Genomic DNA, 7,980 nt, shown 5'->3' with positions numbered 1-7,980 from the left:
TGGTCCCATTTTTGTGAAAATTTAAGAAAAAGACACCTAGGGGCACCTAGTGGCTCAGTCGAGTGACTGTCCAACTCTTGATTTCGGCTCAGGTCATGTTCCCAGGATCGTGGGATCAAGCCCCGCGTCTCTCTCCCCCTCTGCCCCAATGCATGCTCTCTCTCTCGAATAAAAAATTTTAAATGTGGAAAAGAAAAAGACACCTAAAATAGAAAAGTGATGTGACCAGCTTTGCCCATTAGACCCAATCCTTAAAATGAAAAGAAAATGGCTTGGCATTTTAAAAATTCACTTTTGTACTGGATCACACAAGAATGACCCATACATTTGGAGAGGTCATTAATAGTCATTATCACCTCAGGCCTAGGAATTTTGAAAAATGTATCCTAATACATGAAAGAAGAGAGCAATCTGGAATAATGTAGAATTACAGTGTCATACCAGAACACATGAGCATTCAAGGAGAAATGAATAGAATAAAAAGAATGATAGAATGAAACCCAAAAGGCATTATTTTCAATTTCTTTAAAGTGGCCTAAAAAGAGAAGCCGGATGCAATTTCTGGTGATGGAAGAGGAGGCAAAGAGTAAAATCATGTAAGATCATGTTCAGCCAGTAAATAGAAATTTTATTTTATTTTATTTTATTTTTATTTTTATTTTTTTAATTTTTTTGAGATAGCATGGGTGCACAATTGGGGAAGGGGTAGAGGCAGCGGGAGGGAGAGAGAGAGAGAGAGAGAGAGAGAGAGAGAATCTTAAGCAGGCTCCACACTCATCCCAGAGCTCAACGTGGGGCTCAATCCCATGACCCTGGGATCATGACCTGAGCCAATATCAAGAGTCAGAAGCATAACCCACTGAGCCACCCGGGCACCCCTAAAAGGAAAACTTTTATTTTATTTAAAAAAAACTTTTTTTAATGTTTATTTATTTTTTATATAGAGTGTGAGCAGGGGAGGGGCAGAAGGAGAGCACAGAGCCCGACTCAGGGCTCTAACCCATGCACCACAAGATCATGACCTGAGCTGAAGTCAGATGCTTAACCGACTGAGGCACCCAAGTGCCCCTAAAAGGAAAACTTTCAAAAGAACAAGGTGAATGTGTAACTAATGACATGGAAGGCTGTCCATAGTGCAAGGCCAAATGAAAACAAATTGCAGAACAATGTGTGTATAATCTTATTCCTTATATGTGCACATACATGTAGACACACATATTTGCATGTGCATAGAAAAAGTCTAGAGATACAGAAACTAGAGTGTTAACAGTGGTTAGTTCCGTAAAGGTGAGGAGGAAGAGTGGACATGACTTTCCCTTTACATATTTACAAATTGTTCCAGGTTCTTTTTAAATTATAAGCATATATTGATGTCCTGTAAAGAAAGGGTTTTCATCCAAAGTAACCATTGTGACCGCAGAATGGAGACATTTTGGTGTATCTACACAAAAATATTTAGGCAGGGAGGCACCTGGGTGTCTCAGTCGGTCAAGTGTCTGACTCTTGATTTTGGCTCAGGTCATGATCTCACAATTTGTGAGATTGAGCCCCGCATCGGGCTCTGCACTGACAGATTCTGGGATTCTGTTTCTCTCTCTCTCTCCCCCCACCCCATCTCTCTCAAAATAAATAAATAAACTTTAAAAAAAATATGTAGTAAAGGGCGCCTGGCTGGCTCAGTCGGTTTAAGCGTCTGACTTCAGCTCAGGTCATGATCTCATGGTTTGTGAGTTCCAGCCCCGCGTCAGGCCCCATGTTGACAGTTCAGAGCCTGGATCCTGCTTCGGATTCTGGGATTCTGTGTCTTCCTCTCTCTCTCTTCCTCCCCCCGACCTTTCTCCCTCCTTCTCTCTCTCTCTCTCTTTCTCTCTGTCTCTCTCAAAAATAAAGATGAAAAAAATATGTAGTAAAAATGAATCAACATGGGTGAATCCCACAAACATAATATTGAGCAAAAAAAAAAAAAAATGTTTCAGAAAAATATACCCAGATACCCAGTGTGAGTCTATGAACATAAAGATCCAAACCATGCATAAAATGCAAAAAACATTGTTTGGAGATACATAAAGAAGAGCAAGGGGATGACAAACACAAAATTCAGAACCTCAGTTAATTCTGGAGAGAAGGAAGGAGTACCCAAGGTACTTCAAAGATTTTGTTTATATCCTGTTTCTTAGGCTGAATAGTGGGTAGATGGATGCTCATTTTATTATTATTACTTAAACCCTACGCATATGTTATATATACTCTCCTATATATTGGATCGATTTCATACATATAAATTACAGTGTTTTTTAATAATTAAAAACTTAAGCAGAGGAAAAAAGCAGTATTGATGTTATCCTGAAAAAAAATTACACACACACACACACACACACGCACACACACGCACACAATTAGATTAACTCATTCACATTGAAGGGTTAGAAGCTGAGTGGAGCCATAAAAGTCTGACCTGAGGGGCAAATGCAATTTAGCTGATGGTCTCTAGAGATTTGAAATCCTACCACCAAGGAATGAATGAATGGCATAGATTTGAGGCAGTACAAAGAAGAGGGGAGTAGTTTGGGGTGATTTGGAGACAAGGGGTATTCCTGATGTTCCCACATTACATCATAACATTTGGGGAACAGCTAATATCTTCTCCAAAAGAGTTCAGGGAGTCAATGGCTATACTATAAAATATATCTCCTGGGCTAGTACCGGGAAACCCCTCTAAAGTCTGATACACTGACTGCAGCCATGTCTATGAAGGGCTCCCAGGATGACCAGTAGAGTCTAATCACTTGGCTAAAATTTTCACTGAACTGAACCCAAATATTTGAATTGGTAACCCTAGAACAACATGATTTTTGACATGTTCATTCTTCATGGGACATTCTGCTGTGAGTACCTATCAATGAAATTGAACCAAAACAACTCTAATCGCCCCACCACATCCACTCTCCCCCACCCAGGAAAAGAAAATGGAAAAAAAAAAGAAGGTCATAATATGCTCAGGCATCCTGGTTTTGTTGAAATGATTTTAATTCCTTTGTTTCTTAATTGATACTTTTTCCCCTAGTAATTAAAATATGGCCATAAATAAGGACGAAGCCTTTTATATTACTTGACAATGACGGGGTCAGGCTCTCAGTCTCATATGCATCAGGCTGAGATGGGAAACAGCAGCATGATGGGGGAAACCATCTGTCTTTATTAAGACTTGGCACCAAAGGAGGACAGAATAGAGAAGAGCTCATTTAGTAAATGGCAGTTCCCATTCCTGCAAAAGCGACAGAAAATTTACTGCACTGTCAGCAAGAAAAAAATAATCCACTCAAAGAGAGTTGTATTAGGGAGATTTAAAGAGAAAGAGCTTTTTTAGTGATATGAGAGAGGATAAAAATTTCTACCTAATACTACATAACTAAGCAGAAAAAAAAAAATCTGCTCGAGCCATGGTTCACGTTGCCTCGTCTAAGACCCTTTCCTTCTAGACCTATTTCTATCTTTTCCATTATTTCAGGCCAGAAACAAGCTCCAGTTCTACCTGAAGCCTACCCTAATTTCGGTCTAAACTGATTTCATCTTCCCACTGCCATATTTCCTAATGGGCATGATTTAGCGTGGTAATAATTCAGCATTTTTCTAGGTATTGTCATTCTGATTGTTTGATGTATTGGACTGCAAGTTTCTTACGGACACAGACTGTGTCCTAAATACTCTCAGAGCTCCTTTTAGCACCTGGCAGGGTGCTGGGCACATCATAATTTTTCAACAAATACTCGTTAATAGATTTTTCTCTTCTGATCTAAATCCCATTATCTGTGGCGGCCATCTTCACGAAACGAACACCTGAAAAAGAGAGCTTAATTTCTTAAATAACTAAAAGGTATTTCTCAGAGTAATACACAAACAGGGTCAAAACCTAATTAATAGAAGGGTGTCTGGGTGGCTCAGTCGGTTAAGCGTGTGACTCTTGGTTTCTGCTCAGGTCATGATCTCACGGTTCATGAGTTCGAGCCCTGCCTCGTGCTCTGTGCTGATAATGCGGAGTCTGCTTGGGATTCTCTCCCTGTGTCTCTCTCTTTCTGTCTTTCCGCTCCTCCCTCTGCTCATGCTCTCTCTCTCCCTCTTTCTCAAAATAAATAAATAAACTTAACAAAAACCTAATACTTGTTTTGTTGTTAGCACCTCTTCTTACCTCTACATAAAATGCCTCTCCCACTCGGTCTCATTTATATCATTCTCTCTTCCCTCCCCCATTCATTTAATATAATTATATAATCGCTTTGATTCCTCTATCGGTGACTTTGAATTTTACATATTCTGGATGTGGTGCTTTTACCACGTGTCTTCAGTTCTTTTCCTTTTACCTCCCCAATTTTTTCATCCGTTACAGGCATACCTCGGACATCTTGTAGGTTCCGTTCTGGGCCATGGCAATAAAGCAAATATCACAATAAAGCGAGTCACAATAAAGCAAGTTTGGCTTCCCCGTGCATATGAACGTTATGTTTAAGATATACCATCATCTATTAAGCGTGCAATAGCATTTTGCCTGGGAAAAATGTACATACCTTCATTAAAATAATACTTTGTTGGGGTGCCTGGGTGGCTCAGTCAGTTGGGCGTCCAACTTCGGCTCAGGTCATGATCTCGCAGTTTGTGAGTTCGAGCCCCACGTCGGGCTCTGTGCTGACAGCTCAGAGCCTGCAGCCTGCTTCGAATTCCGTGTCTCCCTCTCTCTGCCCCTCCCATGCTGATGCTCTGTCTCTCTGTCTCTCAAAAATGGATAAATGTTTAAAAAAATACTTTGTTGCTAAAAGAAATACTAAACATCATTGGAGGGTACAGGAAACCATCATCATTTTGCTGGTGGAGGGTCTTGCCTCGATATTGACGGCTGCTGACTGATCAGGGTAGTGGCTGTTGAAGGTTGGGCTGCCCATGGCAATTTCTTAAAATAAGACAACAATGAGGTTTGCTGAATCCACTGACTCTCCCATTCACTTGAACACTTAAGGCCATTGTAGTGTTATTGATTGGCCTAATTTCAATATTGTTGTGTTTCAGGAAATAGGGAGGCCCAAGGAGAGAGAGAGAGAGAGAGAGAGAGACTGGGGAACAGCAAGTCAGTGGTACAGTCAAAACACACACAACATTTAAGTTCCTGGTCTTACATGCGCACTGTTCATGGCGGCCCAAACCAGTCATAATTGTAGCATCAGAGAGCGCTAATCACAGACCACCCTAACAAATATAATAATAATGAAAATGTCTAAAAGATTGTGAGAATTACAATGTAAATATGTTTAATCTGCCTAACCAGATATTTTCTCCAGCATATTGAAAAGTTGGGTGGTGGGGGCCCCTGGGTGGCTTAGTTAAGTCACTTGGTTAAGCATCCGACTTCAGCTCAGGTCATGATCTCATGGTCCATGAGTTCAAGTCCCACGTTGGGCTCTGTGCTGACAGCTCGGAGCCGGGAACCTGCTTCGGATTCTGCATCTTCCTCCCTCTCTGCCCCTCCCCTGCTCTCGCTTTGTCTCTCTCTCAAAAATAAACACTTAAAAAAAAAAAGAAAAAGGGGCGCCTGGGTGGCGCAGTCGGTTAAGCGTCCAACTTCAGCCAGGTCACGATCTCGCGGTCCGTGAGTTCGAGCCCCGCGTCAGGCTCTGGGCTGATGGCTCGGAGCCTGGAGCCTGTTTCCGATTCTGTGTCTCCCTCTCTCTCTGCCCCTCCCCCGTTCATGCTCTGTCTCTCTCTGTCCCAAAAATAAATAAAAAACGTTGAAAAAAAAAATTTAAAAAAAAAAAAAGAAAAGAAAAGTTGGGTGGCATTCATATGATTTTGCTAAACAGGAGTTGTGTTCAAATTTGCACCTGTTTGCCCATGCTTTAGCAATCTTTGCTAAACCACCGTCCCACGTCTGAAAGAGAAAAATAATTTAAATTGAATCGTGTGGGCACCTGGGTGGCTCACTTATTTAAATGTCTGACACTTGGTATTCGGCTCAGGTCATGATCTCACGATTTGGATCAAGCCCCAGGTCAGTCTCTATGCTGACAGCAAGGAGCCTGCTTGGGATTCTGTCTCTGCCTCTCCCCAGCTCGCGCGTGTTCTCTCTCAAAAACAAAATAAACATTAAAAAAATAAAAAATAAAAAAAAATAAATTGAATTGTGCATGTTTATTTGGATTAAAGTCATTCCAATAATTGTCATCAATTAAATTTGTTTAATGTTATTGTGTTACTGAGATATAGTTATTATGTTACTGAAATATAGTTTTCTTTGGTACTAAAAAAATATAGCCAGAATTATCAAAATGTGACATAGAGACAAGTAGTGAGCAAATACTGTTGGAAAAATGGTGCTGATAGAATTGTTCATTGCAGGGTTGCCACAAGCCTTCAATCTGTAAAAACCGCAATATTTACGAAGCACAATAAAGCAAGGTATGCCTGTACAGTTCTTTTGCATTCTTTCTATAATCATAATTAAGTCTTCTGCACTTGGTCTGTAGGTTAATCTGAACATTAAAATCAGTCATCAGTGTTTGCATTATCATGTCTATGTACATAGCAATCACCTCAGGGCCAATTATTGGGTTATATTTCCTTTCTTATCCAGCGTTTTCATTTTTTTCTGGAGCTTCTACTCGCTTTTTTCCCCACTTATGTTATTTGCCCACATCACATTCTCAGTTTGGTTGTTGATTTCTTTTCAAAGTCTCCATCACAAGCAATGAATGGAAACTTTTTTCTGGAAACTTCCCTCCCACAGGCCTTCAACTACGGGTTCCACTGTGGGCCACTTACTCTCTGGATTTACTTCACAGCTACCATCCTGGAACTTCATTGCTTCCTGGGTTGGATCCACTCTTTTCAAGAATTTATGTCTTCCTCTTTCTTGGTGTATTTCCTCTTTTTTGCTGGACTAAATCCTCAACTTCCTTTGAAAGTATTTGACACAGATTAATTTCAGAAGACATCTGTATCTGAAAATGCTTTTATTCTATTCTCACACTTGACTGATAGTTTAACTGGTTATAGCAGGCTGTGGTGAAGAAAGTCATTTTCTTTTTTTAAAGATTTCATTTTTAAGTAATCTCAGCACCCAACATGGGGCTCAAAGTCACAACCCCAAGATCAAGAGTCGCATGCTCTACCAACTGAGCCAGCCAGGTGCCCCCAAATTCATTTTCCTTTAGAACTTAGAAGGCAATCGTCCAATATTGTCTCATCTGTGTGATTCATGATAAAAGAAGACCAGTGTCAATACCATTCTCATTTCTTTGTAGGTTACCTATTTTCCTTTCTGGAAGCATTGAGGATGTCTTCTATACTTTGTATTCTGAAACTCCACAAAAATACACTCTGAAAAATTCTCTTGTATTGTTTCTTTGATGATTCTATTATGTTCTCTCTTGAATTCCTATTAGTCAAATGCTGTATTTCCCAGGTTTACTGTCTATGGATAATTGTTTTTCTACCTCATTTTCCTTCTTTTATTCTCTTTTGTGTTACTTTATTTGATATTTCCTCAACTCTATCTTCCAACTCTTCCCTTGAATTTTATCTCAGAAATGATATTTTTACTTCAAGAGATCTTTCTTTCCTCTCTTTCCTCTTATTATTTGTTTTCTTTTATTTAATTTTTTAACATTTATTTATTTATTTTTGAGCAACAGAGAGGGACAGAGTGTGAGCAGGGGAGGGGCAGAGAGAGAGGGAGACACAGAATCCGAAGCAGGCTCCAGGCTCTGAGCTGTCAGCACAGAGCCCAGTGCGGGCCTCAAACTCACAAAACATGAGATCATGAGTTGAAGTCAGATCATGATCTAAGTTGAAGTCAGATGCTCAACCGACTGAGCCACCCAGGTGCCCCTCTTATTACTTATTTTCAAATATCCTATTCCTCTTATATAAATGCAATGTTTTCTTGAATCCTTCTGAGTATACTAGAGTGTTTTGCCTGTCTTTTCTTATGTTCCT

This window comes from Panthera pardus, unplaced genomic scaffold, assembly GCF_024362965.1.
Source record: "Panthera pardus isolate Hobbes unplaced genomic scaffold, ASM2436296v1 HiC_scaffold_27, whole genome shotgun sequence".
In the NCBI taxonomy this organism is placed as follows: Eukaryota; Metazoa; Chordata; class Mammalia; order Carnivora; family Felidae; genus Panthera; species Panthera pardus.
The sequence above is the reverse complement of the archived record's forward strand: the minus strand, read 5'-3'. Positions refer to the sequence as shown.